Raw genomic sequence first — 25,690 nt, 5'->3', positions numbered from 1 at the left:
GAAACCCTGACCTCCGACGTGACGGTGAACGGAGGTGTGGCCTTTGGGAGGTAACTCGGTTTTGATGAGGTCATGAGGGGGAGGCTGCCATGATGGGATTAGTGCCCATAATTATAGGAAGGGGAAGAGGCTCCCTCTCTCCACCTGTGAGGACACAGCAGGAAGAGGGTCCTCACTGTGGAACTGAGTCTGCCGGAAGCCTTGCTCTTGGACTCGCCGGCCTCCAGAACCGCAAGAGTAAGCGTCTGCTGTTTAGACCGCCCAGCTTATGGTGTGGTTACGGCAGCCCTCGCTGCCTACGACACACATGGACAGTCAGGAAAATGAGCACCCCAGAGGAAGGAAAAATGTAAGTGACTACAGAGGTGGGAAAGCACGGGACAGACTCACGGAGCAGTTCAGCCTATCTGCATCCCAGGGCTCACGAAGCCCGGTAATAAGAACTACAGCTGGGACGGTAGATTGGGGTCAGACCATGACATGCCATGAATGTCCCAGGGAGGCGTTTGGACCTGATCCTGTGGCACGGGGAGCCCGGTCAAAAATTATTTCAGTAGGAGAGTAACACGATCAGAGCCTCATCATCAATCAGCTCGACGATATTTTAACCTTAACAGGTAATGGTGGCAGTGAGCCGGCCCCGGATGCCAAGCTCAGCTGAATAAGGTCAGGCAGCGGGCTGCGTGTGCCTCTTACACCTGAGCCTGGAAAAATAACTGCTTATTCAGGCTGTCAGTCACCAAGTCGCTCGAAGCACCCTCTGTGCGGGACGACGATGAACTTCGTACTTAGCCGCAGGACTTCGCCCTGCCCCACAGCTGTCATCTGGGACCAGGACAAAGAAGAGGCTTTAGAGGATCTGAAAGAGGAGCCTGTGGGCGCTCCCATTTGTACCGCGTATTTCCGTGAGCTTGGCTGATGAGCCTGGTCAGTGTTCATTTTTCTGCATGAAACGGAAAAGCAAAACTCTGTTGATTTTATGTTTTACGGCTGATCGATGGGGGTCAGAGCGAGGGCTTTGAGACACGCTGAGGGGGAGGAACTGCGGGGCTTTTGATGGCCTCATTTGTGTTGTGTCTTCTTCTGGGAAAAAGGAAGGTCAAGGTGAATCCCCTTTCAGACTCAGATGGCTCCGGCGGCATCACCCCTGGGCTGAAAGAGCCAATGTTGGGGAGGGCGGGGGCAGGGCGCGGGCGTCGCCAGCCAGGCCAGGCAAGGAGAGGTGACGCTGAAGGGCTTTGAAGAAAGGCTGCACTTTTGGCAGAGGGACCCCAAACTGCACCTGCGTTTCTGCAGGCTCTTCAGTTGCTTTTTATATCCTCACAGGCTGGCTGGCTCTGGAATTGCTGAAAGGTGGAAAATCTGCACACTCCTTGGGTGCTTGGAGAGACAGCAAGGGCAGGGAAGAAGGCGGGGAGAACTCAGGAGACCTGGCTCTCCAGGAACCAGGCATGTGCAATTCCGGCCCTGGCCATGGTGCCTTCAGCCAAGCCTCGTAATCTGTATTTCTGTAACACTGCCACTGATAATAATAGGTACCAGTTGTTATGAAATGCTTCATTTCTGTATGATTGCATTTAACCCTGGGAATAACCTCTAAGCATGTGATGATTGTCCTTATTTTACAGAAGAAGTCAGAGCTCTGCCAGGGTAAGGAGCTGGTCCAAGGTCACACAGACATAAGCAAGAGAACAGACCGGAGCCCAAATCCTACCCTCTTAGTGATTGGCCGTGCTGTCTTCCTCTGTGTTATGGGGAAAACCGTCATAAGAATCAGAGCCCGGCTAAGCCTCAGTGTGTGTAGACAGGCCCTGTAAACCAGGAAGGGCTGGGCAAATGTAAGACACCAGTGCTGTCCAATCTGCTCGGCCTCCCCTTTGTTAGAGACAAGATTTAGATGCAGATGTGTTTCCAAAGGCCAAAATGTCGCACAGACCGAAGCGCTATTATCATGAAAATTTCCCAGAGCCGATGAGGCCCCGTCATTATGTTACCACTCAGGCATCAGGGAAGTTGAGCAACAGGAGGGGCTACCCTGGGATGCACAGGAAACATGTGACTAGGTAAGGAGGCTAAATGGCCACTTGAGCCCAAGCAAGAGGCAAGAGACACACGCGGAGATACATCTGCTCTATTCCACGGAGCGAAGACGGGGACGTCGTCCCCAACCCAGCCCCCAGCATCGCTTTCCTCTCTTCTGCCAATTTAAGCTTTTTCCCATCGTTCTGCTCCCACCCGGTTTGCGTGTAAAAGCGGCACAGTGTGGACATCATTAAAAGTATCGTGACTGGAGGCTGCAATGAGATGCTGATGGTCCTATTAAGCAACAGATTTCATAAACAAATGCAACTCGTTCTGCCTGCAGACTGACCACTGTCTGAGGAGCACTGCTGAAAATAATGCACCTGCTAGGGTGCTGCTTGAAGTTTCCGATGCCACGGAGCCCCAGCAAGTCACAAAGAACCAGGAGCTCTGCCAAGGGCTTGCTGTGGCCACATGGTGGTGAATGAGCCCCCCCCTTTCCCACCCCGCCCCACGTCGCCCCCCCAGCCCACCCCCAGAAAGCCGGAGCGTCCCAGTTGCTGTTACTGCCTTGGCTACAAAGCCATCGGAGCAGCCAACCGGGGCAAGGGCCTCCCGAGAAATGACAGATTGAAAGGAAGAAATACTGTGCACTTGCTTGAGGCGAGTTATTTTAATATAATGCCGAGATGACAGCTCTCTACATTTAATCATCAGACTCCTGATTTTTTTTTTTTTTTTTTGCCACGACATTCGAATTTCTCACAATTTGGAAAATGTTCCTTTTCTACCCATGCCTGACAGTTGCATGTTTGCAAAAAAAAAAGTCTGTAAACTTCTCCAATTATTTTTAATAAAATGTAGATGATTGTCTACCTCAGCCCTCTGTCTCCCAACAGCCCCCCCACCCACAGCCGTTGGAAGGCGTGGGCCATGCCCCCCAGGCAAGGTCTCTGCCACTCTGTAGTTTGCCCCGAGCTACTAACTTGCCACTCAGAAGGCTGGCCTCTCTCTTAGTCACCTACATTATGACCATTTCTTTTTTAATGGTGTCTATGATCAGCACTGTCAGAGAGAGACTACACATTTGATTATCTGTGCCGACATGGGCTAAAGCAGGCCGGCTGGCCCCCGGTCACAGCGACATCTCAACGTGGGGCAGACATGAAAATGGACATCAGCAGAAGTCTCTAGTTTGCTACTTCCTAACAAGGTGGGGCCGTATTACTTCACACCCATTTCTTCTGAACAGATAAGAAAGAAGCTGAAACAGGGACACACGGTATCTTTGTTAAAGATGCGCGGCAGGGGGCGCCTGGGTGGCGCAGTCGGTTAGGCGTCCGACTTCAGCCAGGTCACGATCTCGCGGTCCGTGAGTTCGAGCCCCGCATCAGGCTCTGGGCTGATGATGGCTCAGAGCCTGGAGCCTGTTTCCGATTCTGTGTCTCCCTCTCTCTCTGCCCCTCCCCCATTCATGCTCTGTCTCTCTGTCCCAAAAATGAATAAACGTTGAAAAAAAAAATTAAAAAAAAAATAAATAAAGATGCGCGGCAAGATGGGACGGCAGCCGGGACCCCCACTCAGTGTGCAAGTGACTCGGCACGTGTGTTCTTTCACAAACTTTCAGGGAGCGTCTCCTGTCTGGAGGCCCTGGGGATGAGAAAATAAATAAGATATGGGTGCTTCTCTAGAAGAGTTAACAAGGCAATAGAGCAGACAGACAGGTAAATAAATAATTTGAGCACAGTGTGGAAGGCGACACAATCCAGAGAAGCTCAAAGAGAAGGGAGGAGGGCCTCTGCCTGCTGCCAGAACCACGCAAGTGACAGGAAAGATCCAGGAGTGTCTCAAGAGCAGGCTGTCTTTGGGGAGGAAAAAGCACAGCCATTGAACGGAGGCGGCATCGGGCAGGGCAGCTGGAAGGGACGATGGCGGTGAGAAGGGAGATGACTTTAGTGGTTTTCTGACTATTGAGGGTCTGACACGCGGCCCAAAGCAGGCTGGATGAAGTTCTTATATGTCCCCAATCCTTCTCCCCCTGGCCTCCACGAAAGGACAACCCCAAATCAACAACCTCTTGGGGCAACACCACCCCACTGTGTGATAAACCAACCGCGGTGCCTTCTACAGGGCTGAGGAGCCCTGAGGTTAAGGAACCCACTGCTGGTGCCCGAGTTACAAGAGTGAACTTTGCTCTTCTAGGAGGCAGCTACAGACACTCAGCCTGTTCCTGGACTCGTGAAATACGTCCCCACACGCCCAGCAATGCTTTGTCCACCTTCAACCACAGCCTTCCCCACCGGGCCACCGGGCTGCACTCATTAACTGCAGCGGGGGCCTCTCAGAGAGAATGAGGCCATCATTAGTCCCCCTTCCCTGTCACCTGAAAGAGAAGTGCTGACATTCGTTCCCCTGGAAGAGTGACAAATCACAGCCAGGGAACCGGTGCCAGGAGAGAGCCCCGAGAAGCCACCTCCCTCCAATCTCATTTTCACCTATTTCTGAAGTGCAAAGCTGCGACTTGAGAATGGGTGGTTGTGATAATAACACGAGGCACTTTGCAGATCTGGGTTAGCTTCTGGATGGTATTCGGAGTAAATAATTAGCGCTTCTTTTCAGAGATCTGAGCTCTGAAGCTCCATTCACTCACCAGAGACAATGGGCGGGGGCACTGGAGTCCTCCCCAGGATGTCCATGGAGATAAGCGGCATCCCCTGCTTCATCCCCAGGATTTGGGGGACTGTATTTGACACTCCGCACCTGGCCCCACAGCACCGGCGGTGCTAAGGGGACAATTCCTGTACTCAGCCCTCTCAGAATTCCTGGGCAAGTCATTGCTTTGTAAATGCAGGGCAGGGCGTTGTTCCCAAAAGGGCGGTGCCTGCTTCTTTGTGAAAGATCTCGTTCCTTCCAGCACCTGTCCTGTCTTTGCAATTTCCCTCCCTTCTCCTGCCAGGTGCTACCTTGAGATACAAATGAAGCTAAAAGAGCCCAAACTCTTTTACACGCTATACACTTCAAAGGGAAACTAAAATCTCTTGAGCTGACTGTATTTATTCTAGCACAGCTCGGTATCACCACTGCTATACCCCCTCGCCCCAGGTTCCAAATGAAAAATTTTGAGGGCTATTGAACACACCGCAAGTTTTCGGAGCAAATCGTGGAAAGTTACTTAGCACAGTTGTCTCCGTAATTGTGATCCATTAGAGAAGCGTGCGGTGTTCAGCAGCCCTCAGCCTTGCACTCGTTCGGGCGGCGGGGCAGCGGGGGTTAGGATTCCGCACCGCAGTCCATTAGCACCAGCAGGGAGACGGCAGCCTGACGGCCGCAACCCAGCGAGGCAGGCTCTGCAGCTTCGTCCTATTTGGTTTAATGGATCTGTTTCCCATATCAGAGGGTCACAAATAGATGAGGATAAAACCACCGCCACGGTGATGATGCCTTTGAACTGGCCTGGCGTGCTCATCGAGAGGGCTGTCTTCCTCTCTTCCACCCACATGCCCAGGATGCTGGACTGCAGGGTCCGTGTGCATCCTCCGGGGTCCTTCTTAGCCTGGAAGCAACTACAGTGTTTCCCCTCTACCACTTTCATGGCCCCGGTCCCCATGGCCATGCCCTGCCTTCTAGCGTCACGATCTACGTCAGCAGCAAAGCCCCCGGATATAAAAAGGGCCGAAGACGTTCTAACATACGCGTTTTGTCTTCAGTTTCTCATTCGGCTATGCACGTGTGTGCTCCCTAATTCACTCATGGGAGGAGCATGGCACGGAAGAACGAGAAGAACCGAAAGTTATCATAAATCCTGTGCTAACTATGGGACAGGCAGACAAAAAGTACAGATTTGTAAACGTTGTTTTTATTCTTCATAACAACCCTGTAAGGGACCTCTGATCATTATCCCCGTTTTGCAGGTAAGCAAACTGAGGCCAGAAGAGGTACTTATTAAGCAGATATTCTTGACTGCAGAACTATGTGTATTATTATAAAAACTGTGGTAGTGGCCAGAGTTGAAAGCCTGGATGTTATCTTCTGCAGCAGAGGAAAGAACTCAAATTCCAGAATGAGACAGGCCGGGGTTAAAATTCCACCTCCCCTACTGATTAGCTATGAAATTTTATGCCATTTTCTTAAGGTATCTGGGCTTCAAGATAACTGTACCTAAGATTGATTTTTGTAAGAATTTCATATAAAAAAATATATCATGGGCTGAACACAGGGTAGGCCCTCAACATAGGCCTCTGTCCTGCCCCTAACTCAGCTGCACATCTCATGAACCACAACATTGGCTGGTGAATTGCTCATGATCACCCAGTGTTACCTTGTGGTTATTTTATTTCTCACCATTAAGATGTACAAATGAAAGTGGTAGGGGCAACATGCCTACCTTCACTTCTACTCAAGGAAGGGCATAAAATAATGACACGAACCACCAAAATACCTAGAATGATTATCTGTGCATAAAAAATGTTTACAGAGAAAAATCTCAGTTAACCAAAACCAAAGCAGGATCAGTTAGCTAGGATTTCTTCTCTCTTGGCCTAAAGAATTGTGAAACAAAGAACAATACAAGCTTTCCTAAAATAGAATGTGCTACCTGGTAAAGTAATGAGGTCCCCGTCACTGGATGTAATCAGGCAAAGGCTGGACAATCAACTGTAAGAGATGTCATAAAGAGGATTCATGCAAGGGCCAAGGGTTTGATGAGATCAGCGATTTTCAAACTTTTTAGCAACAGAGCATAAAAGAGATATAAATGGAATTGCTTGAGGTAAAGAGAGGTGGGAAGGCCTGACCCCCCATGAAGGTGCTGAGGAATCCCTATGAAATATCAGGGCTCAGGCATCAAGCCAGTAAGAAAAGCCAGTATCTGATAACATCTTGCAGTTTGCAAAGTCTTCCTGTGCACGCATGTTATCTCACAGCAGAGTATGTTACAATGTGAGTTCACACATGCTCTATGGGACTATATGCTTGGTAGCCCAAATAAGGTGGCATGAAATGATTTAATTTTAACCGGAGTGATATCATGAGGCTAAGGGAGAAAGATGCTGGAGGATCTGGATGGAGGGGTTGAGGAAGGGACGCAAGACATATTGGCATCCTAGACCTTCTGCCCAGGAGAAGGGGTATGTTTCCAGGAACAACTGAGTCGCAGCAAATACAGCCTTTAAACTCTCTACCAGTTCTGAGGCCTCAGAACAGCCAGGCAAACAGCCCAGAAAAAAAAGTAATGCAGAACACAGAGTTCATTTTTGGCAATAAACACCTGCCACTAGAATTTTGCAACGTGCACCCTATAGGAAACTGAGGTTCTAAAGTCCAACCTTACTGATAAATCTGTGCAATAATAAAGTTGAATTGCAGCGTGGCAAGAATTACAGCAATATGGGGGCGCCTGGGTGGCTCAGTCCGTTAAGCAGCCAACTTCGGCTCAGGTCATGATCTCACGGTCCCTGAGTTTGAGCCCCACATCAGGCTCTGTGCTGACAGCTCAGAGCCTGGAACCTGCTTCAGATTCTGTGTCTCCCTCTCTCTCTAGCCCTCCCCCCGTTTATGCTCTGTCTCTGTCTTTCAAAAATGAATAAATGTTAAAAAAAATTAAAAAAAAGAATTAGAGCAATATGGTTCATGGAAGCTCATACTTGAAGTAGAAATTGTGTGCAACGACCAACAGATAAGCCAAGATTTTTCTGCAATTTGCAAATTAGCCCTTCTTATATAAAGAATTTCTCATTCCTCTAAGAACAGTCCTAGGACTCTGAACCGCATTAGCCCAAGTTCTTAATTGCCATTACAGAATCCAGTAAGAGTAAACAAAAATAAATTTCATACTGCATACACATATTGTTCACAGAATCACTGGGAGGCTGCAGAAACAGGTAAACAGATGATTCTGGGCTGAGCTTTCAAGAATTATCCTCAAAATTCAGAGCCCAGGAAAGGACCACCAAGGCAGCTGCTGTCACAACGACTCATTCCTGAACCATGAAGCCTCCACCATGATCTGTGACAGTAAAAGGGATCGATTCCAAATGAAAGCCTCACATGTATGCATCTAATGAATGGAACATAAGCATACACAGAACCCGAGCCACAAGGGAGTCTGGAAAATGTGACTGTCAGTTTTCTATTCTCTCAAAGACAAGGAGGCACTTTTAGAAGAGGGTTGGAGTGAGTAGAGAGCAAACCAATCCATAGTATCCACCGACCCAAGACAAAAATTAAAACAAATAGGATCTGGGAAAGGACTGAAAACTTCACAATTCCCTTAGCCACATTTGGCTAAGAGTTTCAGTTGTCACTTACTGAAGAGGGACTGGAATTAACATGAAGTCATACTATGGAATATATCCAGTTGGCTGTATTATGTATGTTTGCTCCAATTTTTATCATAAGCTGGAAATATTTTGCTCTAGACTATATGTGTTTATCGATTCTTATCTGGTCTCAAATCCAGTCTGAAATCCTGAATTGAAAGAGCCCTTCCAGATGGAGACAGCATGGTGAGTTTGAAAAGAGAAAGGCCTTCAGAGTCAGAAAACCCAAAGTCTGAGTTCATCATCAGCACTTCTATAATCTAAAGACAGTTTGTTACTAACTCTGTAGAAAGTTCTATTTCCTCTTTCATAAAAATGAAGATGTTGTTGCCCATCTTCAAAGTCATGGTGGTAACTGAGGGAGATGTGGTCAATAGTTTTTAAAACAGTCTGGCACAGGGGCACCTGGGTGGCTCAGTCAGATAAGCATCAGACTTTGGCTTAGGTCATGATCTCACGGTTCTGTGAATTTGAGCCCCACATCAGCCTCTCTGCTGTCAGTGTGGATGGAGCCTGCTCCAAATGCTCTGTCCCCCTCTCTCTGCACCTCGCCCACATGTGCTCTCCCTTTTTCTCCCTCTCCCAAAAATAAACATTAAGAGGAAAACTTTAAAATAGGCTGCCACAGAACAGGCTCTTAGTAAATGTTTGGTGTTTCCCCATCCCTGTTCTTGTTAGTTAACCAAGGAAGTCCCAACTAACAGTTGTACAGAAGTCCTGTGTGGCCCCAAATAAACCAACCTGGTAAGTGGTAATCCTTACGAAATGATAGCTAAATTAAACCTCTTTTCAGTTAAATGTGTCTCTGACGGAAAAACAATCCCTTATGTCCCAATGAACACCCAAAGATTGTTTGAGATCTTTTAGGCAACAAAAAGACTTCAAGTAACCTTTTTTTGTTAATTAAAATGAGAAAGTGGCCCCCAATATTTTTAGAAAGATTTCCAACAAGAGCATGGACCCTCTGAGAAGCAGATCATAGGACAGGATAGAAATGGGGGGACGCTGAATTGGGAAATTGCACCTGTGAAAGGTAAAAAGAGAAGGAAGCTGGGTGGGGCAGGGAAAGCTTTCAGTCTGTGATGCAGATCTGACCTATGAGAAAGTAAAGGGCAGAAGAAGTAGGATTGGGTAGGGAAAGCCTCAGAACATGGTGCAGTCCTGACAAAGTCTTGACCCACAGAAACTCCAAAGCAAGGATTTCCCGGTAGATGTGACCTGGTATTCCCACCATACTTAGTCCTTGACTGGATGCCTACACAGGAAGAGTTGGTCTCACTCTACCAAGCTGAGGAGGACCCCAATGGCACTAACAACGGAAGCCAGTCAGCTAACGGCATGCCTTCAACTCAAGGGCAGGCTCTTCTCAAAGCATCATCCAAGTAGCCCACCTCTGTGACTGCCACGACTTAAAAGTGATCGAAAACTGATTATGCAAACACCATCATAACAAACACTGCCATATTCAAACACTGTCATATAAGAACTGAAGGTTTACCATAATTAGAAGCTGTTGATTTCCTCACTCAATAAATATCGTAACAAGTATTTACTCTGAGTCAAAAGCACTAGAGTTATAACAGAGATTAAGAATAAGATCCCTGCTCTCACGGTGGCTTACGTTTTCGTGGGGAAGAGGCCGAGAAACAAGCAATGCTATGTATGAACAGTGACTGTGTGAATACTTTCATTTGGTAACTTTAAATTGGGTGGTGATGGAAGGAGGTGATAACTGAATAATGAAAGGAATGACAACCATGTAAAGTTCTTGGGGGAGCTTAATGCCAGCAGAATTAACAGCTGGTGTATTAACAGCTGGTTTCTTTCCTTCTTTCTTTCTTTCTCTCTTTCTTTCTTTCTCTTTTTCCCTTCCTTCCTTCCTTTCTCTTTCTCTCTCATTTTCTTTTCCTTCCTTCCTTCCTTCCTTCCTTCCTTCCTTCCTTCCTTCCTTCCTTTCTCTTTCAACCTACTTAGAAGCCATCCTCCAAAGAACGGCTTCCAAAGGCCATCGTCTTTGGATAGGGTATAAAACTAAGGACCCATATACCAAGTGACTCTAAAAGAAATTCTGGCACCACAATCAAAATGAGACACAGGCACAAGCAGGAGAGGCACTGAATGCTTAGTTGAAGACTTGAAGTTTCTGAGTCCTCCCTACAGCTATTCCACTCTTCAGAGGTTCAGATTCAGTGGAGACATGTCAATCCCAGAGCTGCTAAACCTCAGGCAGCCACCTGCTACGAGAGTCACTCATCCCATGAAGTCATGAAGCAAAGTTGGTAGCAGGCTCAAATATCAGCTGCGGCTTTGCTTTCCATAGAAAGGGTAATAATAAGCACAGCTCCAAAAGCTCATCAGCCATATCCCTTCCCATTGCTATCCATGTGTACTCAGTGTGCCAGGGGACTGTCTCCCTAACCTTTGAGATTATGGTGCAGAAATGCACATGAATCCCATTCATAGGTAAACCTGAACCTGTCATTCAGACCATGGAAACCCGCCCATAACAGACCAAGGGATATGTCTTTCTGATTAAGAAAGTATGTGTTATATTTAAGTATTTGAAGAGAAAGATTTCTCATGTTGTAGTATTCTCCACCTCCCCCTTCTCTTTATGCTTATTTCCATGACATGAGTCCATAGTAGAAACCACTGACAGACGAAGACTAGTGCTTCTCAAGTACAGCAGCTCCACGAAGCTCTGAACTAAATATATGGGAGAAAAATAGTGTACCTACTCCATCCTGGGAGAATGATTTGACCAGCCTGTCGAAATGCATAAACCCCGCTTACGTGAAAGTCACAGACACCTATCTTCGTGGTTATCTGTGGTTGAGTTGAAGTTATTTCTAAAACCAAATCAATCCAAGTGATGACTGGACTGCTCCTTTCCACAGCAACATTTCAGTCTTCTTTCCCAACCTTTTCCAAGACATGAGATTCTTAAACCCCTGTGTGCTCAGGTTACTCATGACAGAGGATTATTAATTCTGATCCCTTTACAATTTGGAACTTCAATGAAATCTTCCCATTTCTCACCTCTTTAACCTAGCACAGATTTGACGCCTCTCAGATTAATTTTGGTGATGAATCCGATTTCAAAGAACATTCATCCAAAGTTGAACCCGTGCACCTGCTAATGTATTTCAGTACTTTTACTAATAGCTTTAGAGAGCTTTTTAATTTATATTTCACTGTATATTAAGATATCCTCCTTCAGTTCGCCTGCCTTTCTGTGAGAACATTTTTCATATTTCAGATTAGGACACCAAACACTAGGACGAAATGGATGAGATCATTTTAAATATTATGCAGATACCCACGCAGGTCAGGTATTTTAATATTTTCTCATCTCTAATTTATTTCTGTACTTGTTGAATGTGGCTTCTCATATGTCCTTTTAAGTATCTTCTTAATTTTACTGACATTTTAGAAAATTATTTGAGTATGTTCTGTGCGAAGAACTTTTTATGTAATGGGAAAAGGCCATGGGGGTAATGAAGTAGAAACTATTCTGGTCTGGAGTTTTTAGCACAATAAAGACACAGAATGCTGTTATCAGTATTTTCACTGGCCTTGGGCAAATCACTTAACCTCTATGTAAAATGGGTCAGTTGATGTTCATCTCATAGCCATCTCCTAGACAAACCTCAGAGTCATCATCTAGTCTGCATTCTCCCACATCTCATGTGTCTTTTTCAGTTCCGTTGTTTTTCAGTTCCGTCCCCATCATTTCTTCCCTATGGGCCCTTTCCTGTTTAAGCCCCTATCACCTCAACAGCTGCTACAGCTTTCTACTCGGTCTTTTGGTCACGGGTCTCTTCTCCTAAAACTCACAGTTCCTCTAAGACTCAGATCTGATCATAACATTCACCTTCCAACAAACAAACAAACAAACAAACCCACCCTTAGTGGCTTTCTTCCCTACAGGAGAGTCCATTCAATTCAATAACTCCTTCTTGAATATTTCTCAAATGCCAGGAGCTCCTCAGCTAGACAATGAAAGACCTTCAAAAGCTACTGGATGGACCAAAGTTAAGAATCAGATGCATAGGTACTAGGAAGTAACCCTCTGATCAAGTACCTGTTCTCATTAATTTATATGTATTCAGGGATTTTTTTTTTTTTTTAACTGACAAAAGAAAGGGGAAGAAAATGAAGCATAATAATGGGCCTGTGTAACAGTAGAAGATAAAGTCAGAGAAGACAAAGGGATGGCAAATATCTCCCCTCTGGGCCTTGTGGATAATTAGGCCTTTGAGTTTGGGATATAAGCTGAACTGTGTTCATAGGAGCCTGTAAGATTCTGATCTTGAGAAATATAGCCTTATGGGCATCTCTCTCCCTCTCTCTCATGCACACTCACGTGGAATGGAATGGAAAAATGGAATAAAAAAGAGAGCCTAAGCTATCCACACTGCCCCATTCCCAGTCACAGATCATAGGACAGCTGTGGCACCCTGAGAGTTGAGGGTGGCCACCTGCCAAGGTGTCCTGGCTAGGCAGAGAATATTCTGGAGGAGGGCACAGTCAGCACTGGCAAGCTCAAAGAGCCTAGATGAAGACACCAGAGCAGAAGAATGGAAGCCATTGATCCTGAGTCCACAGGAGACAAATATCTTGCTGTTGGAAGTGGCAGTTTGCCCAGAAATACCTGAGAGACAATTTAGGCATAACCTGAAGGATTAGATAACAATAAAAAAGCCCTCAGAATCCAGACAGTAAGTGTTGACATGACCCCCTTACACTCATCAGCAGGAAAGGTCTGGAACATTCCCACCGCAGGCTCATCTCCCCCTACACTCCTTCCCCAGTCTCTTGTGTATAGCCTGTGTCTCCGGTACCTGGAGCCACGTGCCATTAAGCCCTCCCTTCACCCTATTTCACACCTCTCCCCAAACCCTCTAGGCAGAATCAATCACTCTGTCTACTGGCTCCCTACCATTGTACATATGCTGCACTTTCCAATTAGATTCTCAGGCGCTGTTTATGTGGCAATTCTGCCCCCTGGTTAAAAGGCAGAGGCCAGGCATATTCAGTTTTATGCAAACAAAGGGCAACCTGGAGTTGGGCCACATACTGTCTCCAGTTCTCCATACTTCCTGACCCTGCAGGCCTGAGTTAGTCTCCTGTAGGCTCCCCTGCTCTTTGTAGGTTTATCCCCCCTGGCACACTTATCACACTGGCCCAACTCCTCCACAAAGTTGTTCCACCCCCAGGGCCCCTAAGTGGTTGTCACGTGACAGGCACTTAACGACTATTTAGTACGAGAAGGAAGTCATCGAATGACTACATGATAGAACAAATAAACAAGAAGTGGGGAAAAAGAGTATTCACCATGTTATTTCTTGGCATGAGTTTCCGCAAACATTCATAAATGACTAGCAAAGTTTTGATGAGAGAAAGTTGATTTTGAACAAATAAACCCCTCTCATTCTTTTTGAAATAGAAAGCAAATGCCTCCTTTGTGGTTTTGTCTGTGTAATCTTAGGCAAGCCACTTTTCCCTCTAAGGCTCAGTTTCCTTATCTGCAGGGTGAGAAGATTCGACCATTGGCCAGAATTTATTGAGCCTTCACTATGTACAACGAACCATGTTAACCACTTTAATTGCATTGTCTCACTTAATCCTTAGTAAAGCCCATGAAGTCCATACCACATTTTATATTCAAGAATTTAAATAATCTGCTCAAGGTCACAGAACTCTGGGAGCCCTAACCTAGGTGTGCCTGATGCCAGAGCCCAAATGCTCAAGTTCTACGCTTAGCTCTTTCAAGATGCCTTCCATTTCCAAATTTCATAAATTCTATCATGTTAAGAAATGTCTATGGCCTTAACTAAACATCATACACCAGGCCAGCTGTGAGTTTCTTTTCTTACCCCAAAGCTTATGAGTTTGCAAAGAAAACGTATCATATGTCATTACATTGGTAAAATAATATGCAGTCTACTCCTCTGTAACACTAGGGTCACACATGGAACAGTAATTGTTCCAATCTTATCTTGAGCATGCACTTTGGAAGGGCCTGTGCACACCCCAGATGGCTAATTAAAAAGAAAATAGGTAGAAGCAATGCAAGAGTCTATCACTGGAAGAATGGGTAAATAAAAGGCAGTATATACACACAACAGAATACTACTCAGCTTTAAAAGGAAGTGAATCCTGTCTCATGCTACAGTGTGGGTGAACCTTGAGGACATTATGCTAAGTGAAATATGCCAGTCACAAAAAGACAAAGAATGTACAACCTCACTTAAACAAGGTATCCAGAGGAATCAAACCCATGGAGACAGAAAGTAGAACAGTGGTTGCCATGGGCTGGGGGAGTGGGGGAGAGCTGTCGTTTAAGGGGTACAGAGTTTCAGATTTGCAAGATACAGTCTGTGGATGGAGGGTGGGGATGGTTGCACAACAGTGCAAATGTACTTAACACTCCTGAGCTGTGTACTTAAAAATGGAAAAAAAATGATAAGTGTGTATTTTATCACACTTAACAATATTAAAAAGAAAAAAAAAAAACAAGTATACCAATTATTCAAAAAAGGAAGGGGGGAATTAAAACCACCTTGCGTCCGGGAGGAGGTGCGCAATATTCCCATGTGTCTGGGTTTTTTGTGTTTGTTTTAATTTAGAATTAACTCAGTTACCTCAATACCATGTACATGCAATCTAAACAAAGTTAATTGGTTCAGGAGCTAGATTTTCTTTCTACTTTTCCATTCTTCTCAGTAAATAACTAGATGTGTGATCCCAAGCAAGCCACTTAACCTCTCTGGAGCTCCATTTCTTTATGTAAACTAGGAGGGAACAAGACGTGAGGGCATCCAAGTTTCCTCCCAGCCATAAAACCCTGATTCTATAACAAATTACCCGATTTCATTTCCTTCCCACCACCCAACCAGCTCACCACCACCCCAAAATATAATTTGACTTACTTTTCTTCCTTTCAATATTTCAAATTTTCCTTAAGCAAACTGTCTCATTAAGTGGGAAGTATTTTTCTGCATTGCGATGGGTGCATTCTCCTACTTTTCTTTCGGCCTAAGACCCATTCCTTTCATTAATACAACCAAATGCTTTGTTTCAATTTAAATGATAAAAGAAAAAACCAAATTATCTCCTTGCTTCTATTCCTCTTCCTCAAAAGTCGCCAAATGTTTCATTACCCTGGAGACTTCCTTTGAGAAAAAACAAGGAGTGTGATAAGATGAGATGTTTTCTAAGTTCTTTTGTAACTTGAAAGGAAATAAATTGTACTAAGAAAAAGCCTTTCACTATGGTCTGTTTTAAACATCTTGCAACAGAAAAAAAAAAAGCAACTTTTAAGACGAAGAAAAATATAGTCTGTTCCATAAATAATGTGATCTACGAGGCAACAGACCATAGGGGTAGGAGAACGGAGTTTCAGCTTCTTACTTGCTTACTTCTTCCCTTAAAATTAAAAGCAAAGCAAAAACAAAAACAAACAAAACCAAAAAACAAACGGCAGCCATAACCAGTGTTGGGATTCAGCTGCTCTGCTTAAGTATAGCCATGTCTTGTTCATGGCGTTCATGGCCGGCCCCTGTTCCGACCAATTGAGCCACCGGTTCTGACTGATCCATGGCTGTTCTGATTGATTGGTACCCATGCCAGAAGGTTGTTAAATATTTCACTTTTGCCCCCGCCCGTAACTCAGCAATAGAAATACGGTGGTTGCTGACTTGTTTATTTGGAATAAGTAACAGAGTGATACGTGATGAGTCAAGGAAATGAGGAAGGGAAATGGAAGGAAGGCATGAGGAGAATTATTGCTGGCACACTTTGCGATTTCACACCTATCACATACACATTCTATGAAATTCGATTTTCGAATTAACATGCTTTGTAAGCTACTATGCACAGGACTCTATTCCCTAGACAAATAAACTGAATTAAATAATACCTTGTTCTCATTCTGTTTACACTACAGTTTATTGTATTTGAACTAGCACAGCCTGGCTGTCAAAAAACCTAAACAGTAGAGTGCTCGGGATACCATAAACCTCCCCTCTGTCAGTGAATTGTTTGTCCCTGATATTTAAATAGCATTTTCCAGGGCATCAGTGAACCGTTTGGTTTCTGGGAAGGAATCATTTATTACCTGGAAATCCAAGTTTATTCTCCTCCCACAGATGATTATTTTGCATTTAAGTTCATCAAAAGATTTGACCAACGTTACCTTCATTTTGTTTAAAAGATTGCTTATGATTAGGTAAAACATCAACTTAGACACATCAGTTAATATGTAAGAAAGAGTCCTCTGTGGCCAGAGGGGAGGTAGGGGGTGGATGGGGGAAAGAGATAAGGGGGTTAAAAGGCACAAACCTCCAGTTATAAAATAAATAAGTCACAGAGATTAAAAGGATAGGGAGTATAGCCAATGATATTATAAAAATAACATTGTATGGGGGTGCCAGGTGGCACAGTCGGTTAAGTGGCCTGACTTCAGATCAGGTCATGATCTCACGGTTCATGAGTTCGAGCCCCAAATGGGCTCTGCACTGCAGAGCATGCTTGGGATTCCCTCTCTCCTCTTTCTGCCCCTCCCCTACTTGCACATGCACTCTGTCTTTCTCTCTCTCTCTTTCCCAAAATAAATAAATACACTTCAAACAAAATTTAAAAATAACATTGTATGGTGACAGATGGTGACCACACTTATGATGAGCACCGAGTAATGTATAGAATTGTCAAATTGCTATTTTGTACACCTGAAACTAACATAACCTTGTATGTCAATTACATTTCAATAATAAAAAAAGAAGAAAAAAGTCCTCTGTAACGTCTGTAAATCCTGTAAGTCCTCTCTAAGCTTCGATGGACTTCCTCAACTTCCAATTCAAAAAATTTATCATTATTTCTTAATTCACACACTACCTTATTCCCAAATAGATTTTTAAAGACTACAAAAATACAGTGAGTAATGAGAACAAGGCCAAATGTAAAGCCATCCCCCACTTCCCCAAGAGAAAAAAAAATGTATCTAATAAAACCCCAAATATTTGTTAGAAATAAGATAGAAATGCAAAGACGGGAACACAATCAGTTACATAGTTCACTTTGTCTGCTTGATAAAAATCCTGGTTGGAAGAAGCCCTCTTCTTGGAGCTCAGGCTAGAGAGAAATTCTTTGGGGGCATCTTTTAAACGATAGCAGTGTGTGAATGAACCACATTCTCAAACAACACCCTCATGAAAGACTTGGACTTCTCAGACTATGACAGAGTAGCTTTCATCAGACCAACCTTCCTACTAAGAACTTTTATAAAACGGATAAAATGCAAAAATGTCTGCTTGTTGGTATCAAAAACAATTGGAACAGCCACAACAGGATCTTGGACAAGACAGGTATAAGGAAGGAAGCCAATATTTTGCCACGTTCCCCCTAAGATATTTGCTGATTTCTAAATTTCTCAGTACGAGAAGCCAAGCATACTGCAGTATTGAAATCAGGCCAAATGTAGGTAAGCTTGGGCCAGCACAAATCTCCAAGGCCAACATCATCTCAGTGTGACCGACGACCTGTGAACTAAAGACACAGATTATCTGCCCCCACCCCCTCAGCAGACAATAGTAGTGCCAAGGTACCATAACTGCAATAGACACTGACGTTCGAAAGTGACGGTCAGAGGGACGGGGTGGGAGACATAAGGGGACAAGAGTACATACAGCCACTGGTCCAAAGCAATTCTGAAATCCATTTGGGCATATGTTGCCAGTTCCTCGATTAGGGCTCAGTTGTAGGAGTTGTTTTCCTAGGCTCCTGGTTCTACCAATCTTGTCTCCTCCTTCTTGGGTATTAATTCAAATTTCCTTTTCCACAAGAAATAGCCTGTACTTGCAGCTAAGTAGCTATCTCAGCCTGCTTCCTGCCCGTATAAGGTTAGAAACCCAGAGGTTCTTTATATCTTGAACTACCTCCATCGCTTTTAGTCCAAGATCATGATGCTCTATCAGTATAATTCTCTCAAAGATCACTGGGATTCCTACAAAGAGCAGTGGGATCCACTCCACTAAACAAAAGGCCCACTCACAGGTCTTTTGGAGAGAGACCCCCATCTGTATTGTGTTGAAAGTCAGGGTGCTGAGGACCAACACCCTTAAGATTCTCAGGAAATTTTTGTCCCGTTCTAACAGTCTGTAACACACATTTTCTGAAATCTTAATAATCTTACAGCTGCACCCTTGAGATAATCTTTATCCTGAGATCAGGTCCTATATTAAGAGCTTTTGCAAAATGAGGAGGCAGGGAATAAGATACAGCTTTATTTTTACACTCAGTAATCCCTGGATCCTTTATATTTTCTCGAGTTTCTCCTTGAAACCAGAAAAGTTTCTCCTTAGCATCTCTCTCTTTGTCTTTCTCTTGTATAAAACCTCATCATACATGACTAAAAATAACCAATTAGCACTTTCGACATTCTTGCTGGAAATCTCCTTACACGGGTTCATGATTTCATTAAGTACATTTTCTGTTGTCCATGTTACCTCAGGCAACAGTTTCCTATATTTTCTGCCTCATTACATGGGTTGCCTTTCCTTCAGCCTCTTGTAATAGCCTCCTCACTGTCCTTTCCAGTGCATCACAGTTCCCATGAGGATCCTCTAGTGTCCTCCTGCATCCTGGTCCCAAAGCTAATGCCGCACACTTTAAGGTTGTGTTTCAACCACATGCTACATCTAAGTGTTACCTTCTTTTGCACTTATCTATGTCTTAAAATAATTTATTCTCAGCTCTCATAATTCTGTGGATTGACCAGCTGAAGCTATACAATTCTTGCTTGAGGTCTCTCACACACTTGCAGTCAGACGGTGGTAGGGCTGCAGTCATCTGAAAGCTTGACTGAGTCAGATTTCCAAGGGCTTATTCACTCTTATATCTGGCATCCCAGATGTTCTTTGTCTTTCTCTCATTCTCTCTCTGTCTTTCCAATGGAAACTTATCTTCCAGGATCTTTCAGGGCCTTCCACGTGGCTCAACTGTTTATGGCCTGGTGGTCTCTACATAGTTGTACTTCCTGACAGCGAGATTCTCACAGGGAGCATCCCAAAAGCGAGTGTTCCAGGAAGTCAAGTGACCAGCAAGACTTATGACTCAGCTTCAGAAGTCAAATAGTGTCAAAGATGATGTATCTATCGGTCAGGAGTGAGTCACAGGGCGATTCTCAATTAAAGGGGAGGGACTAATAAAAGGGCAAAAATACTAGAGGCACAATTCATTGGAGGCACATCTTTGGAGATGAACTCATATAGTAAAACCATTGAAAAACAAAGAGAAAACTGAGAAAAGCAGTCAAATAAAATATGACATATTACCTTCAAAGGGCCAACAATACAACTGATGCCGACTTTTCAAAAATAAAATGATGGCATCCAGAAGATAATAGAATTGCATTTGTAAGTGCTGTGAGAAAATAGCTGCCAACCTGAAGTTATATATCTAACAAAAATGTCTTACAAAAATGAAAAATGTAAAGAGATATATTTTACAATATCATCAAAGAACATCAGATTCCTAGAATTAAATCTAAAGAAATATGTGCAAGACTTCTCCACTGAATAAGAGACATTTTTTAAAGACTTATAGATTCAGAGCAATCAAACTCAAAATTCAAGCCAATACTTGATAAAATTCACTGATTCTTCTTATGGAAATGAAAAGAGCCAAAAATAAACAGAGTGATCTAGAGAACACAGCTGGGGTCTTATTCGACTATATGTCAACTCCTATTATAAGTTCAGGGTGGTGGTGATGCAAGAATAGACAAACTGACCTATGGAACTTGAGAGAGACGTCAGAAACAGACCCACGTATATATGGTCACTTGGTTAATAACAGTTGCAAAACTGTAAATTCAGCAGGAAAGAATTTATTTGTTCAATAAATGCTGCTGGATCCATTAGATGCCCATATGGGTGGGGGTGGGGGGTGGGAATGTGACTTGAGCCCTGTTGTTGACTGAATTGCTTTCCTGCAAATTCATATTTTGAAGCCCTAACCCCCAATGTGATTGTATTTGGAAATAGGGCCTTTAAGGAGGTAATTAAGGTTAAATGAGGTGATAAATGTGGGTGCCTAATCCAATGGGACTAGTGTCCTTAGAAGAAGAGGAGGAGACACCAGGAATGCTCGTGCACAGAGGAAAGGCCATGTGAGGACACGGTGAGAAGGCAACCATCTGAAAGCCAAGGAGGAGACCTCAGGAGAAACAATTCTGCTTAGACCTTGATTTTGGACTTCCAGCCTCCAGAACTGTGAGAGAATAAATTTCGGTTGTTTAAGCCGCCCAGTCTGTGGCATTTGTAATGGCAGCACTGGCAGACTAATATGGATTTGGATACTGTGTAGGGGGGAGCTACCCAAATGTATGGAAGTAGCTTTGGAACTGGGTGCTGTGTAAAGGCTGGAAAAGTTTTGAGGCACAAGTTAGGAAAAGCCTGGAGACTGTCGGTGGGAATGTGGACATTCAAGGTAGGTCTGGTGAGGTCCCAGAGAGAAATCAGGAACATGTTCCTGGGCAATGGAGAAAAGGTGATCCTTGTTATAAAGTGGCAAAGACCTTGGTTGGATTGTGTTCTAGTGTTTTACATAAAGTAGAATCTGAGGGGATGAAGATGGGTATTTAGCTGAGGAGTTTTTTAAGCAGAGTACCAAAGGTGTGGTCTGGTTTCTCCTTACTGCTTATAGTAAAGTGTGATAGGAGAGAGGTAAATTAAAGTAAATGTAAGGAATTGCTAATTAAATGGAGTCAGAAATGGAAGATCTGGAAAATTCTCAGACTATCCATATTTGAAAAAATGAGAAAGCACATGCTGAAGAGCCCACCAAGGGCGTGGCTGGACAATCACCGTATCAAGAGATGATCTGCATATCTAAGCAGCCACTTCAGTGGAAGCCAGGACCAGAGATGGGATTATACCAGGAGAGACACTGCCAGTTTGGACTAAAAGGGACAGATTCCCAGCAAAATGAAGGAAGGCTTTCAGCCTCCTAGGATTTTACAGGAGGGGACAATAGAGCTATGTGACTGTAAACATGCATTGTCCTTCAAGGTAAGGGATGAATGGTCCCAAGGGTGATTCAGAGATGGGCAGACCTGTCACCACAGGCTCAGAGGGCACCAGGCCTAGAGGGCAAGGCTGTCTTCTCCTTGGCTTTGGAGGGCCAGGTTGCTGCCACCTCGTGCCTCAGGGAGAAGGCTGTTACCCAGAGCCTTGGTGGGCTGTGGAGGGGATGCTGCTGACCCAGGGGACCCAGAAGGATTGTTGTGGAGCCTTAAGGTCTAATGGAATTTGCCTTAGTAGGTTTTGGACTTATTTGGGATTCATTATCTCTTTCTTTTTATCCATTTTTTCCATTTAGAATGGAAATGTGCCTATCTCATGCCTATTGACTATCTATTTTTTTTTAAGTTTATTTATGTTGAGAGAGAAAGAGAGAGAGAGAGTGGGGGAAGGGCAGAGAGAGAGGGAAAGAGAATACCAAGCAGGCTCTGCACAGTCATCACAGAGCCCAGTGTAGAGCTCAAGCCCATGAACAGTGAGACCATGACCTGAGCCGAAGTCAAGAGCTGGACATGTAACTGGCTGAGCCACCCAGGTGCCCCCCACCATTTATTTTAGAAGCACCTAACTTGCCTGGTGTCACAGGTCCACAGCTGCAAAGGAATTTTGCCTCGGGATGAATCCCATCTTAAGACTCACCCACACCTGATGTAGATGATGTTTAGATGACACCTAGGACTTAGAGTGGATGCTGGGATGGGTAAAGACTTTTGGAGCTGTTGGGATGGAGTAAAGATATTCTGCATGTGAGATGGACATGAATTTTGTGTTAAAATATTCATAGCTGCGCTATGTGTAATCCACCAAAATTGGCAACTATCCAAATGCCCATCAACAGTAAAAGAGATAAAGAACATTGGTGTATCCATACAACGCAATACTATACAGGATAGCATCCATTCTCCATAACTACACGCGGCAACAGGCATGAACGTCAAAATCGTGGCTGAGTAAAAGAAGTGAATCACAAAACAGCACGTCACACATGATCCCATAGACAGAAAATGCAGAAACAGTCAAACGTAATTTATGATCTTAGGAATCAGGAAAGCGGACACCCTTGGGTGGGAATAGCTGTGGAGAGGAGCAATGAAGGGCTCCTGGAAGGCCGGTCACATTCTCTTTCTCGAGCTGGGCCCTGGTTACACAGGTATATCCCATTTGTGAAAAATCATGGCACTCTATTCTTTTTTTTTTTTTTTAACGTTTATTTATTCTTGAGACAGAGAGAGACAGAGCATGAACGGGGGAGGGTCAGAGAGAGGGAGACACAGAATCCGAAACAGGCTCCAGGCTCTGAGCTGTCAGCACAGAGCCCGACGTGGGGCTCGAACTCACAGACCGCGAGATCATGACCCCAGCCAAAGTCGGCCGCCTAACCGACTGAGCCACCCAGGTGCCCCATGGCACTGTATTCTTATTATGTGTGCACTTTCCCATAAGTATGTAATGCTTTGGTAAAGTTCTTTTTAATGAAAAAGAAAAAAAGATGTTTTCAGATCAATTAAATACAGAGAATTCATAACCAGCAGATGCAGAGTAAAGACTGTGAACTCTTCAGGAAGAAGAGAATGATACCAGATGAAAGCATGGAAGTAAAAGAAAGTTTGAAGAATAACAGAGGATAAATAAGAATGTCAAACTAGGGGCACCTGGGTGGCGCAGGTGGTTGAGCATCCAACTCTTGATTTCGGTTCAGGTCATGATCCCAGTGTTGTAGGATCGAGCCCTGCATCAGGCTTGAGCTGGGTGTGGAGCCTGCTTAAGATTCTCTCTCTCTCTCTCTCTCTCTCTCTCTCTCTCTCTGCCTCTGCCTCTCTCTCCCACTCACAAGTGGTCTCTCTCTCTCCCTCTCTCAAATTAAAAAAAAATGAATGTCAAACTAAATAACTATTGACTACATAAAACAATAAGAATATTATCTAAGGAAGTGTAAAATATATGTAGACTTAAAATATATGACAATAGCACAAGAGTAACAAGGCAAACTGTTCTCCATTCTTACATTTTCCAGGAAATGATAACAAGTATTCATTCATAATAGATTCTGGTAAGTCTAGTGCATATATTGAAATCCCCGAGGCAAACACTAAAAGAACAGTAAAATAATTTATAACCAAAGGCAAATAAATAAAAAGAGGAAAATGGTATAGTAATAAATTAAAAACTTGATTAGTTCAAAAGAAGGCATGAAAGAGGAAAAATTGATGAAGGAAATCAATAGCAAAATAGTAGGACATAAGCACACGAAATAGCAATTTCATCAATATACATGAGCTAAAAAATCTAAAACTAAAATTTTCAGACTAGATTTTAAGAAATCTATGCTGCTTACGACAGACATACTTTTAATACATGAACACAGAAACAGTGAAGTAAGAAAAGGAAAGCAGTTATGCCAGGCACATACTCACTGAAAGAAATCTGTGGGCTACACTAACATCAGACAAAGTAGACTTTTTAAGAAATAGCAGAATACGACTGTACTACACACTTAAAAATGGTTATAATGGTAGGAGCACCTGGGGGGCTCCGTCAGTTAAGTGTCCGACTTCGGCTCAGGTCATGATCTCATGGTTTGTGGGTTCAAGCCCCGCATCGGGCTCTGCGCTGACAGCTTAGAGCCTAGAGCCTGCTTTGGATTCTGTGTCTCCCTCTCTCTGCCCCTCCCCGACTCACACTCTGTGCCTCTCTCCAAAATAAATAAACGTTTAAAAAAAACTTCTTTTTGATGGTTACGATGGTAAATTTTGTGTTATGGGTTTTTTTCCCACAGTTCAAATTTGTAACAATTAAAAAAAGAGAGAAAGCAGCATTGCTAGAGATAAATCAGGATTTTATGATAAATGCATCAATCCACAAGGAAAATAAAGTAAACCTAAATTTGCATTTATATGGCATAGCCTCAAAATATATAATGCAAAAACTGAAAGAATTAACAGGGGAAATAGACAAAAGGACCCTTTTGGTAACAGATAAACAGAACTGAATTTCATAACTCTTGTCTCTCATAATGTTCTCCCCATGCGGCCTCTGGACCCAAAGCAGGGTAATTAATTTCAGATATGCAGATCAATAGTGGCTTGGCTTGGCCTACAGATACCTTTTAGGGTATCTAGAAGAATGCACAGTGTGCACATGCATCAGATAGCCAAAATCCTCTAAAAGGAGAAAAGTAAATATTAAAATGAATCACATCCAGCTTGCCAGGTAGAGCACAGACATACAAGCTTTCTTTTTTTTATTGCTGGGTGTTTTGGGGTTTTTCATACCTGACCATTTGCAACACAACTAGCCACGATTCCAGAAGAGACCCTTAGGCACGGGGGCATACTGCATTTAGTAATATTTATGTGAAAAACTATATTTAGTGGCTCAGAGTTTATGTGTAACTGTGTTCGGTGATACATGTGTGAAACACTTTGTTTAATGGTGCGTGGTACATTTGCTACTGTGTTTATTGATATACGTCTGAAACACTACCAGATCCAAAAAGCGTGACTCTCGGCTTTTTCAAAAAGGCAGAAAGGTGCAATGAAAAATATTTGAGCTTTCAAACCGAACATACATGGATTACAATCCCAATTTGACAATTTTATAACTTGTATCCTGGGGCAAATCTCTAAACTTCACTGAGTATGTTTCCTGTTCTAAAATGGATCTCCTTGGGGCGCCTGGGTGGCGCAGTCGGTTAAGCGTCTGACTTCAGCCAGGTCACGATCTCGCGGTCCGTGAGTTCGAGCCCCGCGTCGGGCTCTGGGCTGATGGCTCAGAGCCTGCAGCCTGTCTCCGATTCTGTGTCTCCCTCTCTCTCTGCCCCTCCCCCGTTCATGCTCTGTCTCTCTCTGTCCCAAAAATAAATAAACGTTGAAAAAAAAATTTTTTTTTTTTAAAATAAATAAAATGGATCTCCTTTCAGATGTTTTGGAGGATCAGAGAAAAGGACCAGAAAGCATCGAGCCTGAGCCTGCTGCACATACTGGCAGTCACCAAAGTCACCTCTCCTTGTGGAAGACCTCAAGGTTTCCAAGTCAAGTTCATCCCACCCAAATTCGAGCACATCTGATCAATTCCTAACGCAAACTCTGCAGGCCTTCAGAACAAGGTCTTCTCCATAGAAACAAACTTATGCCTAAGCTTTTGCAACACCAACAATGGGCTTCAAACGTACTGATATTCAGAAAGTGGCTTAACCATAGAAGACGTCATTTAAATTTTCCTTTATCCTTTGCTGAAGAAGCGGTAAAGCTTGACTGTTCCTTTTAC

The 25,690-nt window shown here is 43.9% G+C and overlaps 1 protein-coding gene across 1 annotated transcript in view; it reads right to left on the bottom strand.

The window, feature by feature from the left end:
* Positions 1 to 3,632: 3,632 nt before the first annotated feature.
* The window catches only part of LOC123598257 (protocadherin-8-like), a 42,841-nt gene continuing 20,783 nt past the window's right edge, over positions 3,633 to 25,690 (bottom strand). The window contains 1 exon segment of the mRNA XM_045478346.1: positions 3,633 to 3,672. The gene's annotated coding sequence lies outside the window, so the exon portion shown is untranslated.

The sequence above is a fragment of the Leopardus geoffroyi genome, chromosome A1 (genome assembly GCF_018350155.1).
Source record: "Leopardus geoffroyi isolate Oge1 chromosome A1, O.geoffroyi_Oge1_pat1.0, whole genome shotgun sequence".
NCBI classification, from domain to species: Eukaryota; Metazoa; Chordata; class Mammalia; order Carnivora; family Felidae; genus Leopardus; species Leopardus geoffroyi.
Note: the sequence above shows the minus strand (reverse complement) of the source record. Positions and strands in the feature narration are given on the sequence as shown.